The following is a 15,415-nucleotide window of genomic DNA, read 5'->3' as shown; positions in this document are numbered from 1 at the left end:
ATTAATGATGCACAGAGGTTAAGAGTGTAGGATTTGGAGTCAAGCCAAACTGGATTTGACTCTTGGTTCAACTGTTTACAAGCAACATGGTGTTGGGCAGGTTCTTTAATTTTTCTGGTACTCAGTGTTGTTTTCTGTATAATGGGATAAAACCACCTACCTCAGAGTCTTATTGGGTGAATTAAATAGTATCTATATATATATGAAACCCTAATATGCAAATAGACTGAATGGCAGAACAACCAAACAACTGAACAACTGGTCGCTATGATGTGCTCTGACCACCAGGGGGCGCACGCGAAACATGGTGGGCGTCAGCAGCAGGCAGCAGAGCATGGAACATGGCAGGTGTTGGACATGGTGGGATAGTGGAGCAGGTGAGCAGGGGCACCAGACCAAGACGGGGCGCCTGTCACTGTCATTGGGGCGAGCCTCTGGTGGTTACTGAAAATTCTTTGCTCCCACACGCCCTGGTCCTGCCCAGAGCTCGCACCAGCTGCTAGAGCTGGCCCTGCTCGCACCCCCTGCCGGCGCCCAGCGCCAGCCCAAACTCTCAGCGCTTTCAGCAGGTGAGAGTGGCCACTGCCAGCCCTGATCGCCTCTGAGGGCTTCTTCACCTCCCCCTGCTCCTGAGGGGCGATCTGGGCAGCAGCCAGAGCTCGCACTGACTGATGGTGCTGGCCCTGCTTATACCTGCTGCTGGCACCAGCCCCAATCACTCCATGGCCATCAGACAGAGCACTGGAGGCCACGGTGGGAGGGGCCAGAGGGGGCATGGAGGATGCCCACCATAGCCTCGCAGCCCACAGTTCCTTTCAAGGTGCATGAATTCGTGCACTGGGCCCCTAGTTCAGTATATAAAGTGTTTAGCACAGTCTTTGTCACATGCTCTGTCCTGAACAGGAGTTATTATCCCTGTTTCTCATTTGAACTTTAGGTTTAAATTGGGCTGGCAAGATACAAGCTAATTGGGATCAGAGTTTACATTTTTCCCCCCTTTAAGACTTGTTGCAACTACTGAGTCTTTAAGCAGGTGCCCTTCTGGTATGAAAGAGTTCCAAAGGCTGGAACACCCTCTCTCTGTCTTTGACTCCACAACTGATCTTCAGAGCTTATGTTTTTCATGTTGTGACTCCAAGGGACAGAGCAACACGAGCAGCAGAAACTGAGGTGCTTTACCTTTCCTTTGAGCCACTGAAAGCCTAACCAAAGGCCAACTCTCATTAAGCCTCATCCCGGAACTACACACATGCACGTGCTCTCCTACATGCTGTGGTCAATGGAACATCAATCTTCTCTAAACAGGCGTAGGTATGTTTTCTGTACTCTACTTTTAGTAACATATATTTATCTTTTAAAGCTAGTTTGCACTGCCAGCCATAAGACTGTGTTTTCCTTCTCTTCTTGATTTGTGAGCCACTGAAAGGGAAATGACAATGTTTGGAGAGAGGGTGACTGTGTGGCTGCCTTCAGGATGATGGAGGGAGGTTCTGGGTGTGAGCCCCCAGTCATCTCAAACAGATGTCATACCATTAAGGATGATTAGCCTCCTGTGCTCCAGAATGTTCTGGAACAACAATAGGGTGAATCGTGACACATCAAAATATAAAAGGCAGGCACGTTTCTCAGGCATGCTCCCAGCCAGGGGAACAGACCAGCTGGCCTGGCTCATTGATGAGAGATGCTATTTGAGTTGTCAGCTCAGTTGCCAGGCCTCACATCTGTACCTCAGGATGTGCCCACTTGTCTCTGAGATCTGCATCTGCTCCTGGAATCCATTCAAAGGGAACAGCCCTTGGAATCAAGGTCCATGGAGGAGAAAGATGGCTTTCAGCCTGTCCAGATGGGAGGCTTCTCCTTGGATGCCACCCCTGGACATCCTGGAACCTGTGAGCCTGGTTTCCTAGACTAGACATGGGAATATTAAAAACAAACAAACAAAAACCTTTGGTGTGTTTGGGGTCTTCTAAGTGGTTTTTCTGGAGTTTTGTGTATGTGAAGGATGAGGATGGAATGATGAACAGAGGCCAGGGTTTATATGACATCAAAGGAATTTGGTCCTTTAGCCGCCACACAGGAAATTTTTGCTGAACCCCAAGGCTCTCCAATCTCCTCTCTTTTTTAGTTAGATTCTACCAACTCATGTGCTCCTTTTGGTTGTGGTCTATATTGTGCTTATGTCAGTATTGCCAGTGACTTGCTCTTTCACTTGTGGCTGTCATCCATCAGAGTTCAATACAGGAACAGAAACACCTGCTTTGAACTGGGGTGCTGCTGCTAGCTGCCACATTAGAGAAACATCACTATGCCAGTGACTTAGTAAATAGCAGGTTTCATCCCTTCACTTCAGTGACCAATGCTTTCACCATTTTGCCCTTGGTTGCTGCTTCTATAATATCTGCCTCATCCCCAACACCTTTCTTCCCCCTCACATGCCAGCTGTGGTTTTGTCTGGGGCCACTATGATGGGAGTGAGCTAGTCTTCCAAGATGACTCTCTTCTAAATGGTCATTCAGGTACCCAGGCTCATTGTGGCTGCACTATTACCACCCATAGCTCCCAAGGTCATTGTGCTTGTCTGCATCAGACAAGTAGAGGGGAGAAGAGCATGGAGGGTCTTAGGTGGAGATTGTTTAGTACAGGTCTGAAGTGGGTGCCCAACACTCCCACTCGCTATCCGCTAATATAGGGCCACACCCAACTGCAAAAGAACCTGGGAAACATTTAGTCTAGCTGGGTATACAGAAGAAAATAAATGGGTTGTAAGGAGAAAGGATTTAATGCAGAGAATTAGTTGCTTACAAATCATTGGAAAGACTGGAGGAATGGCAGCCAAAGGCTGCCATTTAACATTTGTCTTTGAGGTCACACCCGTGCCATCAACCCAGAAATCAAGAAACTGCATCTGCCACTGGTATCATCCCCACACCCTCCAAACTGGTACCAAGACATTGGAACATGGAGTCCATCTGCAGCCAACACTCATCTCTGCTGGTGCTTCTTACCCACTAGCACACCTGGAAAGCCTTCCACCTTTCAGGGGTTATACTGCCAAGTGGTTCTCATTGACTAAACCTAAAATTAGCCAAAAACTGGATCTATCCAGGAGACTGGAAAATGTAGTTGGAATCTTCCCTGCCCTGTAATATAAGGAAAGAGGTTGAAAATCAATGCCAGTGCCAATAGACAATATCTGGCAGCAGCCTCATTTGGTGACCACTGCTGTCACCATCACTACTGCTTCATTGTGTGTCTGGTGACTCTTCTGTCAGCGCCTCCTTCATCCCCTGGTGACTGGTCACTTTTTTTTAATGCTCACACCCATTGGTGGCATTCCCTGATGCCACCAGAGTGTGGGAGAATTTTTCCTCTAACAGTGGTCACTCTGAATGAACTTCTGCAGAGGAGCTGGCTTTTACAGCTTTGTAGTTCCTCTGCCAACTCCATCAGAGGTGTTGGAATGTATCTCAATGGTGAATCCATCACAGGAATCCACCAGTGTCCTAGGACAGGCCTGGGCTCCTCAATTCCTTTTTGAGGATAGAATATAAATCTCTTCTATTTGTGGAATGATCCAGAAACTTCCAGAATTTGGAGTATGCCATGTCTCTCATTTTCCCTCTGTTCATCATCCCTGAAATAGTGGCTGATATTCCCTGCCCCCCACCCCCGGCAGTCTTAAAGGGTCCTTTGGCCGACAGGCTGTGTTTGGGAGGTGATGTTTTACCCAGAACCCCAGAGGTGATAGTGCAGAGAGGGACTACCACAGGGCCTTCAACAGGCTCTGATCTTCTACTGAGGAAAACCTGGGTTAGAATGGTAGCTTGGGCTTCCTTCCCAATGATACCACACAGTGTGTTGGTTCTCTCAGAGCTATCATGGGCAGGGCTGCACCGCATGGCCCCCCTGAGACCATCTGCTGCTTGCTGGAGTCCAAGTGACAGGTTCTCTAGCAAAATCTCAGAAGTCACTGAGTGAAGACAGAACTGCCCCGGAGAGGAGGAATTCTGGCAGCATCAGCTGAGGGAATTAGTTTGGGAAAGAAAGTTTATAATAACAGTGTTCTAGTTCCTGCTGAATAAAACATTTGGCGAGCTTTTCTTCTCCCAGCAGAAAAATAAAATACTCCAGTGACAATAGAATGATTGTTCTTTTTAAATGTTGTGCTTAATAAAAATCAGATGATTGCAGTCATTTGACCTCTACACTGCTCTCCCTCCTGATCTTGTACCTGGCATCCTGTGGGCACATGTGGGACACCATGTCCTGGGGCTGTACCAGGCTCTCTCATTTAAGCAGATGGGGAAACAGTCATTTGAGCGAATGGGGCATGAGCCCAGAAAAGGTACAACCAGCTGCAAACAGACCAGTAAATATGGTTGTTACACATCTGGTAGGCAGTTGCACAGTGATGCAACTAATGGTGCTGGTATTTAAGTGGCCATTAGCAGACTCCGGATTCCGTGCACACAATTAAGAAGTGCCCTGGAAGCTCCCTCTCAGTGCTGCTCTGCTCTCATTTGGCTGCAGATCTGGCCAGCAGCAGAGCTCACATTTGCATGGCTGTCATCATTGCCTGAGGGAGAGAGAAAGTCCATTTTATCAACAGGAGAAAGGAGGTTCTAAAGTGGGCCCCACACCAATGGGGCATCTCAGAACTGATACTTACTTTGGCCCTTTCCTGCGAGGTTGAGAATGCCAGCCTGGCATGCCATGCATTTCTAGTGTCTGGCTCTCATTAACCCTGAATTGGCAAAACCTAGAGCCTGTTAATCCGAGTGATTCAATATTCTTGAGTGCCAGGCTATTCCCTTCAAACCTCTGGCACAGTGCAGAAGGGGAGGTGTTTTTTCCTTCTGAGGCCTCACCTGTCCGGAGAATGGAGCTGAGTCTGTCAACTTTGCCAACCTCTTGTAAGATCCTGAGAATCCCAGGCTGGGAGAGCCACTCCATTGCCTTAGGTATTTGTTTATAGTTAAAATGCAAATATCATTGGCCAAGATATTTATTCAAAATGTTTTTTTTTCACCTTGCCTGAGAAGTTAGAATAATGGAGAGTTTAGAGATTTGAGGAAGGTGGGGCTAAGTGTAGATGAGGGACATCTCTGACTGGAAAAGGGGAACAATGGCAAGAAGACACTTTACCTACCTTTGCTGGCCCGCCCTACCCCCTGCCCCTAGCAAAAACTCTTGCTTTTTAATTCTTCTTCTTCTTCTTAGATACGATTAAAAACAGCCACCACCCCTACCACCACGTCCTAATATGCTACATGCTGCCCCGAAAAGAGCGGTGACATCTTGTTTGCCTGGGCCAGTCTGGGTTATGCTTGCCGTCCTGGTGTAATTATTCATAGTGGCCCCCCTTTGAATTGCGATCATGTAGTCACCCTATTTGTAGGCACCTCATAGGAAAATGCCATTTGTTTTGTCTCTTGTTTAATCTCTTTAGTTTTTTCTTGTTTTGGGGGAGCAGCAAAGAGACACATGCTTCTATGTTCACACAGTAATTTAGCGACAAGGAGAAACGTGAGTCGATTGGGAAAAACACCAAGGCAAGCCTAAAAGGAGTCAAGCTGCACAAAAATGCAGATTGCAGTGGGACATCGGTCCCAGGTTCCTCCTCAGGCCCCAGTCTCACTGGAGTCCCCGCTCAGCACCAAAGCTGCCGCGGGGAGAAGCTTTGGGAAGCTGGCGTGCAGGGCTGGGCTCTTGATGACCCAGTGGTGTGAACAGAACTCTTTTGGGTACAATATGCTAATGATGTAGCTATGTGGTGGGGGCAGCATGTGACAGAGGTACTCACTGAGGTAGGTCACAGTCACGTCTGCTGCCAGCCCCAGCAGTAAAGCAAAGGCTGACACTCAACCTGGCTGCCTCCACTGGGAAGAAGGGTTCTTAGAATTAGGAAAGATGGACTGAGCAGGGTCTTGGGAAGCTTGCTCTGCTGGACTGATCTGTGTCCCAGTCCTAGGGTGTTTAGAGATCTGTATACACACACACACACACACACACACACACACACACATGCATGCACACACATGCGCACACACGCATGCACACACACACACTCTTCCACCCATACTATTTACTAAATAGCAGGCACTCGACATATAGCATATAGATGGGAGGTGTTAGTGTGGCATAATGGAAAAAGATCTGGTTTGGGGGCAATCCAACTTGGTTTCAAATCCTCCCAGCTCCATGATTTACTGGCTGTGTTCCCTCAAATTTCTTAAACTTTGCGAGTCTGTTTCCTCAACTATGAAGTATGGTTATTGTGAGGATGAACTGATAAAATATCTCCCAGTCCTGAGCTTCAGGTGTGACCCATATGATCAGTCCATAAATGGCAGTCACCAGTTTTTCCTCATTCTTACTTCAGCTCTAGTTTTAAGAACCTTTAAGTTGAGCAGGGGGAGGCTCCCAGAAGAGAAAAATGTACTCTCTTCTGGCCATGGGAGCATGCCCGCAGTCAATCTTTTATTTAGTTACAGATTTTATATTCCTTACTGGCAGCATCCAGGTCTGACCTGACTCACCTCACTTCATATATGCCATAGGGGCCTAGCCCATGCCTGGCCTCTGGCTTGCATATGTGTAATCATTGTTACTGCTGCTGAATGAAGGAATGAAGTTGGGTCGAATGAAGGGAGAGTGTTCCATTTGCTAGGGGCCATGGAGCTAGAATGATGTTCTGGTTCTTTGAGGTTCCTGCAGGCAGATCCTGTAGAGATTTATCATAGGGGTTTGTCTCTCAAAGACACTGCTGAGGGCCTGCTCCTCTTTCTGTTCCCTGCTGTCCCCAAACGATAAGAGGGTAACAAGATCTGTCCCCTGGAAAATGGCCTGCTCTTGGCCCGTTTCTGTTGTGCATTCTCTGTGTTTGGCCTTGACTCTCCTGTGTTCTGTGCTGTGAGCAGAATATCAATTGGTGAGGGGAAGCAGCAAGCCAGGCCCTGCCAGCGCAGTGTGCGCACTGTCAGGGGAAGTCATGCTACATGCACGGAAAATAACTTCCTTTTCTCAATTTGTAAATTAGCTCAGGATGCCTGGGATTATGATCCCTTATTCCCATAAATAGTGCTTTAAAAGGAACAAGCAAAACCAACAACAACAAAGGAATCAGAATGCAGCTCTCTTGGCAGCTCCAAAGAGCAAGCATGGGTAGGAACACAATCTGACAGTCCTTAGGGCACCCTGAGTTGTCCCCTCTCCCTGATCCCACCTTTTCTCCTTAGCATCACCCCTACTTTGGCTGCTTTATCATGAAAAGCTTGGATTAAGCCTCGGGGCTGCCAGGCTGGAGAGAAGAGGAGGGTCCCTGTTTCTAGAGGAGAAAAGTCACATAAAATGTTGGATTTCTGTGCCTGCTGGTCTACCAGACTTTTCAGAAACAGGTTTATACTTTATATGATTTTGTCATAGATGCATTGACAATCAGAGCAGGAAATGGATCAAAACATTCCCCAACTGACTTTTTTATCCCAGAGATAAGGACATTGAGACCCAGAGAAGGCAAGTGACTCGCCCAAGGTCCTCACTCAGGTGAGTATGACTGTGCTTCTGCTTCATTACTTTGCCTATCAAAGAAACAGACTTAGGGCTCCCAAGAGGGAAAATGGGCATATTTCCCCATTTCATTTTATTCCAGAGCAAAAAACACATTCCTATTTGTTCTTAATCTACTTGTAAACTCTAATGACTAGTTCTAGTATTAAGTACTTAACATGATTTACTTAACTAGCTAATTGCTAACAATGAAAAGTAGTTTTCTTTGACCTTTTATAGTCCACGTTACTCCCACACAGAAAAGAAGTCCCAATCATCAGCGATTTGGTGACATTGGCATAAAAGGTGAATTACTTGGCAGAAAACCAGAGTCCAATTCTGGAAGGTCATGCTTTTCTCTACTAAACACCCTATACTCCCTTATAAAGTAAAATGTAGAAGGAAAAGGACATTTTGGAATTGAAAGCATTGAAAGCACACACCTATATATTCACTGAGCACAGAGGGGAGTTAATCTGGTAGTAAGTGTAGGGAGACTGGAGCCTCAGGGGCCTGACTTCAAGTCTTGCCTCCCCACTTTCTTAGAAGAAGGACTTTGAGCAAAGAACTTGCCTCTAAACCTCTGTTTTCTCAGCTGCAACATGGGTTTGATAGCTGTGCCTATTTTGTAGAGTTGTTATGAGGATTAAGGGGATTGCTATATACGCAAAGTTCCAAATAATGTATATGGCGTATAGTAAGTCCTTGATAATTGTTATTACTATTGTTCATAAATACTTATGGAAAAATATGAAAGGTCGTAAAAGTATGAAGGAGAAATGCTGCCTCAATTTCATTCCTCTGAATTTGCTACTCTTCCCATTGTGGAATCATCATAATATAATGGGTATATAATTTAGCAGGCTGCTTTTATTCATTTAGCATTCTTTTGTGAACATCTTCCCTTCTTCTTCAAACACATGATTTTTAATGTCTACAAAATATTTCATAAATAGACATACCATAATTTATTTAACTATTTACCCATTGTTGAAAGTTAGTTTTGTTTTCCCCATTTTTTTTTATAAACATCCTGACATATCAATCTTTGTTTGCACTTTTCATCATTTTCTTAGGATAGATTTCTAGAAGTAAAATTATTGGGTCAAAACATAAACATGTCAGAATCTTGATTCAAACTGGCAAGTTGCTTTGCAAAAAGAAGCAGTGCTTACTTTTTAAAGCTCATTCTTCAAAGCTGCACACATCAACATTTCCCAATAGTCTGGGTTTCTGTTTGTTTGTGTGTGAAAAGGGTAGACAAATTGTTAACTTATGTTCTTGTTCAATCAAGAGTCAATTTCCTTCTCCTTCTACTCCTACATTGCCTGGGGAATGCCCCTGAGGGTCCTTTTGGAGAGTTACCCAAGCCTGAGCTGACCTCATGACCTCAGCTTACCTAATTCAGTCTTCTGACCAGTGAAATAGCATCTTCCATCATACTCATCTTTAAAAGCTTTCAGAGCAGCTGGGCCCATGGGTTCTTTGCTTAGTGTATTACTAATGCCTCTCATTTGCTTGAAATTACTGCTTGAGTTTACCTCCCAAATCCTTGACCAATTTGGTCTTGTTAAGCAGTGTTCTCCAGGGGCACGTCTTCTCTCCACACTGTGTGGGCCACCATGTCACAGGGGTGCCCTGTCTGTACCTCTCTGGGTTCAGCACAGGAAAAGTTTGCTACATGCACAAATATTAAGCTTCTTCTCAAGCTACTCTATGTTGTTAGATCTAGAATCTTTACCTTTTCTGGAATCACCCTTTCTAGTCTTGCTGCCCTGCCTCACCCTCCCCTCTCCCCACGATCGGGGCTCCTGTTCTTTCTGCACCAAGTGCTGCATACTTATCTAATTGGTCTCTTTGTTGCCAACCTCTTCCTCCTCCAACCTGTCCTAGATGCCAGATTAACGCTCCTGAAACACAGTTCTGGGTTTGCCACTCTTCACTGATGACCAGTTTAAGCACACTCTGAAGGCCGCCCATTGTGTAGACTGTCTCCTGGTTGGCCCATGACACTTTCCAGCCAAACCAAATTACTTGCTGTTTCCCGAATGGACCCAATCCTTGCCAGTCATTGTTTCCCTTTGCCTTAATTGTCCCTCTCCCTCCATGTTTTTCTTGCAATTTCATCTCTCAGTGCCAATCCCAAATACCATATATGAAGCTTGTCTTAATGCCTCTTCACTGGAATGAAAGCTCACCCACCATAAAAATAAGGCACATTAGTTCCCTTTCCTCAGTTTCTCTCATAAAACAATGATTTTCTAATCTTCCCTTTGTCTCATTCTTGGTAGATGATAAAGATTACCCACTTTTATTATTGATCTCTTATTATTTCATCTTCCCTTTGTCCCATTCTCAGTAGATAATAAACGCCTGGAAGGCAGGGCAGTGCTTGCCTCCTAGCACTGTATCCCTTACATCACCCAGAGTGGGCTTTGTACATGGTGGGCACTCGTTCTGAGACAGATGTTCTCAGACACAGCCCTCCTCTCACGCTGCCACAGAGTGGGAGCAGCACAGCTGCCTGGATTTATTGCTTTTCCCAGGAGAGGCAATTATAATGCTTTATCTTCCCTCTTTGGCTTTCAGCCAGTGGCTCTATACCTACTCTTTAATTTTCTTTTGTTTAAAGGGATGTTCTGTCCACTCAGTCAAAGCTAAATAATGATGGTAATGAAAATTGCTGCTACTTATTGAAAGCCTACTACGTGCTAGACACTGCGCTTTTCATATGGAATCTCATTTATTAATATTCATAAAAATCTGATAAATTAGATATTGTTATCCTACTTTATGAATGAGAAAATTGAAACTCAGAGAGGTTAAAAATATACCCAAATCACTTAAGTAGTAGATTAGAGTTGGAGCAAGAGTTGAACCAAGATCTATTTGTCTAAATCGTTTTCAGTAAGTATGTCCCACTAGAAAAGGATGACGTAAGGCTGGGCTGGATGTCAGCCTCTGGCTCACTTTTCCTGAGATCTAGCACCCTGAGGTTTTTCAGTGGGGGAAGTGCATATTTCTATTGCAGCTTAATTATGCTAAGCCCCTGGTTCCTCTTCATCCTGTGGCAGCGCCTCGGAGAGGACAGGGGAAAGGTGAAGCGTCTACTGTGTGCTGCTCCTTGGTGAGATCTTTGACAGTATACATACTCGGGCTTCTTCCAGAGCTCTCTAAAGCTTCTAGATCTATCACTGCATTCAGGGGCAAAATATACTCTTTGACATTGAATTATGGGAAAACTGACTCCTTGCTACACTCGCCTGGTCATCTGCTTGCTCAGGGGAAGGCAGTTGAAAATGGTGTAGCATATGCCAAGATTAAAACAATATCAAATGTCTTACTTTAGGCATCAAAACTGGGTATGTTGGGATAATTCAATGCTAATTTTTAAAGAACTCTAGAAAACAGCATACTAGCATAATGCTTGAAATAAAATAGTTATTTAATAGACATTAATTAGATAAGTGAATGAGTGAATTCAGGAATACTGTTTTTTATGGCAAGCAATAGGGAACAATGGGAAAAATGGTATCTTCCAATTATTAGCAGCATGACTTTGGGTAACTTATTCTGAAGCTCAATTTTGCCATGTGTAAAATGGTGATGCTAATACCTATTGTCAAGAAATGTGAAAAGCTTAAATTTTACCTGACTTCCAGCTTACTTGTTAGCCTGCCACAGTTTCAAAGTTGCTTGGAGAGGATGTGGACTTTTAGGTCAGATACAAGACTTTATTACTCATGGAACAGCAAAACATGAACATCATATTTGTATAAGTTCCCTCGGCAATGCTTAGATGGATGGCTATACACACAGCCAGCTGTGTAATAGGAGAGAAACCCCAGGCTTAGAGTCCTAAATTTATAAAGGGCAGCAAACATGTATCTCTATCTTTGCAGACTGTTTGCTAATGTCCTCGAGAAGATATTCTGGAACAAAGGGAGCTATTGCTTTGCTTGCAAGACATGCAGGAATTCATGAGACCCATGAAAAATTGTCTCCCTCAAAAACCTGTGGATCTTTTTAAAAAATGATTAAATGATCTAACATAATATATCAGTTAGGATAATTCAGGTTATGCTTCAGTAACAAATTTCTTTGCCCTAAACTTCCAAAGAAATATTTCTTGCTAATGCCACTCACTAATGGGGAATGGGCTAGGAACTCTGTTCTAAGTTATCCTCACTCTTGGTCCTAGGGTGAGGAGGTTTCATGATGTGGCACATTGCCATGGCAGAGGGAAAGTGAGTGTGCAAAATAGCATGCTGGCTCTTAAAACTCTATCCCAGAAGTGACATACATCACTTTTGCTCACATGCACTGTCTAAAGCAAGTCACATGGTTCAACCTAACTGTGAGGGGGCAGGGAAGTATGCTCAAAAGAAGAACTGAAGATATTTATTTGGTAGGCAGCACAAAATACTGCTACACAAACCCAAAGTCTTTGCACAAGGTTTGGCACATTAAAAATGGAAAATTTTCTCTTTCTTACCACTCCTGGAGAAGTTTGGGCAGGCTCAGAAGTGTGGGTCTTTGGTTTATAAGAAATTCACAGTGGTCATGGATTCAGATTTTTTTCTGGCTATCCATGGCTGTGGTCAAGAAAATTTGCAGATTTCCCAACATAAAGTTGTGTCCAAGCTTGTACATCAAATTAATCAATAGTCATTATTAACATATATTCAAATTCACGATTTTATTGGTCAACATTTAAAAGGAGGAACATATAATTTCTCCCAATTCCCAATTATTGCACTAATTGAGATACTAACTAGATTGAAAAAGAGAAAAAAATTTTGATTTTTACTCATGATACAATGCAACCACAGATTCAATAGCAAGAATACTTTCTGACTTAAACTCGTCCCCCTATCTGACTAGAAACTACTGAATGTTGTAGAATGAAATAAACATTATGGATCATCATGGCCTCCATGCTTTAGAGTTGTTTTTTTTTAATGCCAGACAGGTCATAATTAATGTTTTCTATAAATATGCATTGAGACCCCTCTCTCTGTCAGGTTCTGTGTTGAGGATCTGAGTATAGAGTGAAAAGCAAAACAGACACAGTTACTGACCGCATGGAGCTTAGAGTCTACAGGGGAAAAAGATCATCATAAAAGCTAACTTTTTTAATGGCTTGCTTACTAAGGGCTGGGTGCAGGGCTATGTAATATATTTGTATTTCATAAAAGGCTCAGCAGCCCTTTGATGGTTTATTACTTATGATAACCCTGCAGAGATAATGGAAACCACAGACCAGAGACAGTGCAGTCAAGGCTCAGAAAAGTCATTTGGCATTTTCTGAGGGTGCTAGAGTTGCTAGGACAGAATCCAGGTAAGTCGCAGAATTCAGGTAACCCAGATGACAGATGATAGATGCACTGACACCTGGACATTTTCACTCACCTGCATCACAAGAACCATTCTTGTTCACAAGCTATGGATTCCCCATTTCCAAGCTGCACCTTCTCTTAGTTAATATTCTCCATCAATGAACTAATTATTCAGAGAACTTATTGCACACCTATTTGGTGCCAAGCACTGTGCATCTACAATTATCTTTCTATAATTATCTGCAAGGGTAGGAAATTGAAGATCATAGAAGAAGAAGAGATTTTCCTGTTATTCCAGGAATAAAAATTGGTAGAAGAAACCAGGATTCAACCCACTATGTTGAGCCAGAATTCTTCCCAGGGGCTTGATGCTGCCCCTCCTAACTGCTGGCAGGCCTGGCCCTTGGATGCTCCCAGACCTATAACCATGGCTCCTGCCAGACATCCCTAAATCCCGCTGCAATAATGCCAGGTTATGAAATCCAGGCAGCTTTAGCAGAAACAGACTCATTTGGGAAACACCTGCCTCTCCACACTACAGCAGTATAACATGCAGCTTTTACTCACCTATTTTAATGAATTCAACAAACATTGATTGAACAGCTTCAATGTGGCAGGCCCAGGAGGCTAGCAGACAGAGCCAATACAGCCCTGCTCTGCAGTGGCTGAACATCAAGAGTGTGAGAGAAGCTTAGAACCAGAAACTGTAATGCAAGTAGACTTAACTCAGGGTTAGAGCAAATAAAGGGCAACAGGAGAACAAAGAGACAGAGGAGAGAGAGAGAGAGAGAGAGAATCCAGGAAGGTTCTCGGGGGAATCCAGGAAGGTTCTGGGGGGAAGCATGATGGTCACAGTCTTGAAGGATGGCTACGGCTCATGTGCTAGACCCGGGGCAGTGAGGGGAGTGGAGGGAAAGTGTGAGTGTGAAGGAGCCAAGCCATGCAGGCAGGAAAAGGTGCTGCTTCTCCCAGAAACTGGTAAGCTGGAGAAGTTGTTTGTCCAGAACTCACAAAGTCTGACCTATTTTCACAGAGACCCCGAGGAGGAGTGGCTTGTAGAAGGCAGGTGCAGTCCGAGGGGCTGCCTCTGGGGTGAGCTGAGAAGAGAGGACACCATCGACACTTCAAAAATCTTATATGAAAGGAAGCCATCTGGTGCCTAGTACCAAGCAAACTTGTTTTTATTTTCTCCAGGCTTCTGGGCTGTGGTGTCTGGTGCGCTGTCCCCTTGGGCTTTGTGAGTATGGAGGGACTCATGGCTCCCTGGGCTGGCGAAGGGCTGCATCCACACCTGAAGCCTGACTGGTCCCTGTCTCTGAACCTCTACAGAGAGCGGTCCCCATGGTGAGCTGATGAGCTACAGCTGTCTCTTTAGGAGCCCCTCGGGTCTCCACTGCCTCTCTGCCTGTCCGCTTGCGGGAGAAGCATGGGTTTTTAATCCTGGCCAGTTACATCTGGAAAAAAACAATCCAAATGTTAATCCGTCCAGAGAGAGAACGAATCCATGTCTCCTGCAGCCATATCTTTTGTTTTTCATCCCTGGATTTTTAAATCTCATTATGAAGCCAGAACGAACCCCTGCCAGCCTGCCTCCTACCCTTCAGGCAGCCTTTTAAACATTTCTTTGTGCTTGGTCTCCTTATGCTCCTCACTCACAGAGTTCCTTTCATCTGGAAGTGGCCCAGCTCTTGAAATAGCTAAACAAAGCCTCGCTACACCCCCACGAGGAAAGAGGCGATCATAACTTGCTTTCCTCCTGCCTGAGAGGAGATGAAGCGTGGATAGTACAGTGACTTGGTTGAAGAGTCCAGCTCCTGCCACTGGAAAATAAGAGCACTGGCCACAACATCCTGCCCTTATGTGCTTCTGCAGAAGTGGACTCACATGTTCAAAAAAGAACTCGGTGTATTTCTTCCTAAACCTGCTCCTCCTCCTGTGTGCCCTGTTTAGGAAAATGGCATCAACTCATCACCCAAACCTGGAATTTTCTACTCTCCTAGGCTGTAGGCATTTGTGGCTCTCCCAATGCTCATGCCTCTTCTCTAATTCTCTCTGACACTTTAGGGCAGCCTGCGTGCCTGGATTACTACCACAGCTCGCTCTCCGCAGTCCCTGTTCCTACTGTGCTTTCCTCTTAATCGACCCTCCAGGCTGCTGTCAGAATAATCTTTCTAAAATACACAGTTAGGTCACGCCTCTGCTTAAAACCCTTCTCCTACAGGGTCACATTTAAACTCCTTAGCCTGGCATGCAAGTTCCATGCTCCATGCTCGAGCCTTCCTGTCCAACTTCATTTTCTACCTGTGCCCCTCTGTATTCTTCATAACCAGCCATTTAGATCCACTTTCTGTTCTCTGGATGCCTTTGCACATGCTCCCTGCACTACTCTCACCTGCTCTCAGGGGAAGTCCTGCCCACCATCAAAGCCCAGCTCAAGAGTGGTCTCCACTCTGAAGAGCAGATGGAGCAGACCACTTGCTCCTTTGTGTCACATTAGATCTAAGGAGGTAAAATATGGGGTGCAAAGT

Source organism: Myotis lucifugus, unplaced genomic scaffold (assembly GCF_000147115.1).
Source record: "Myotis lucifugus unplaced genomic scaffold, Myoluc2.0 scaffold_7, whole genome shotgun sequence".
In the NCBI taxonomy this organism is placed as follows: Eukaryota; Metazoa; Chordata; class Mammalia; order Chiroptera; family Vespertilionidae; genus Myotis; species Myotis lucifugus.
This window is presented reverse-complemented; position numbering follows the sequence as displayed.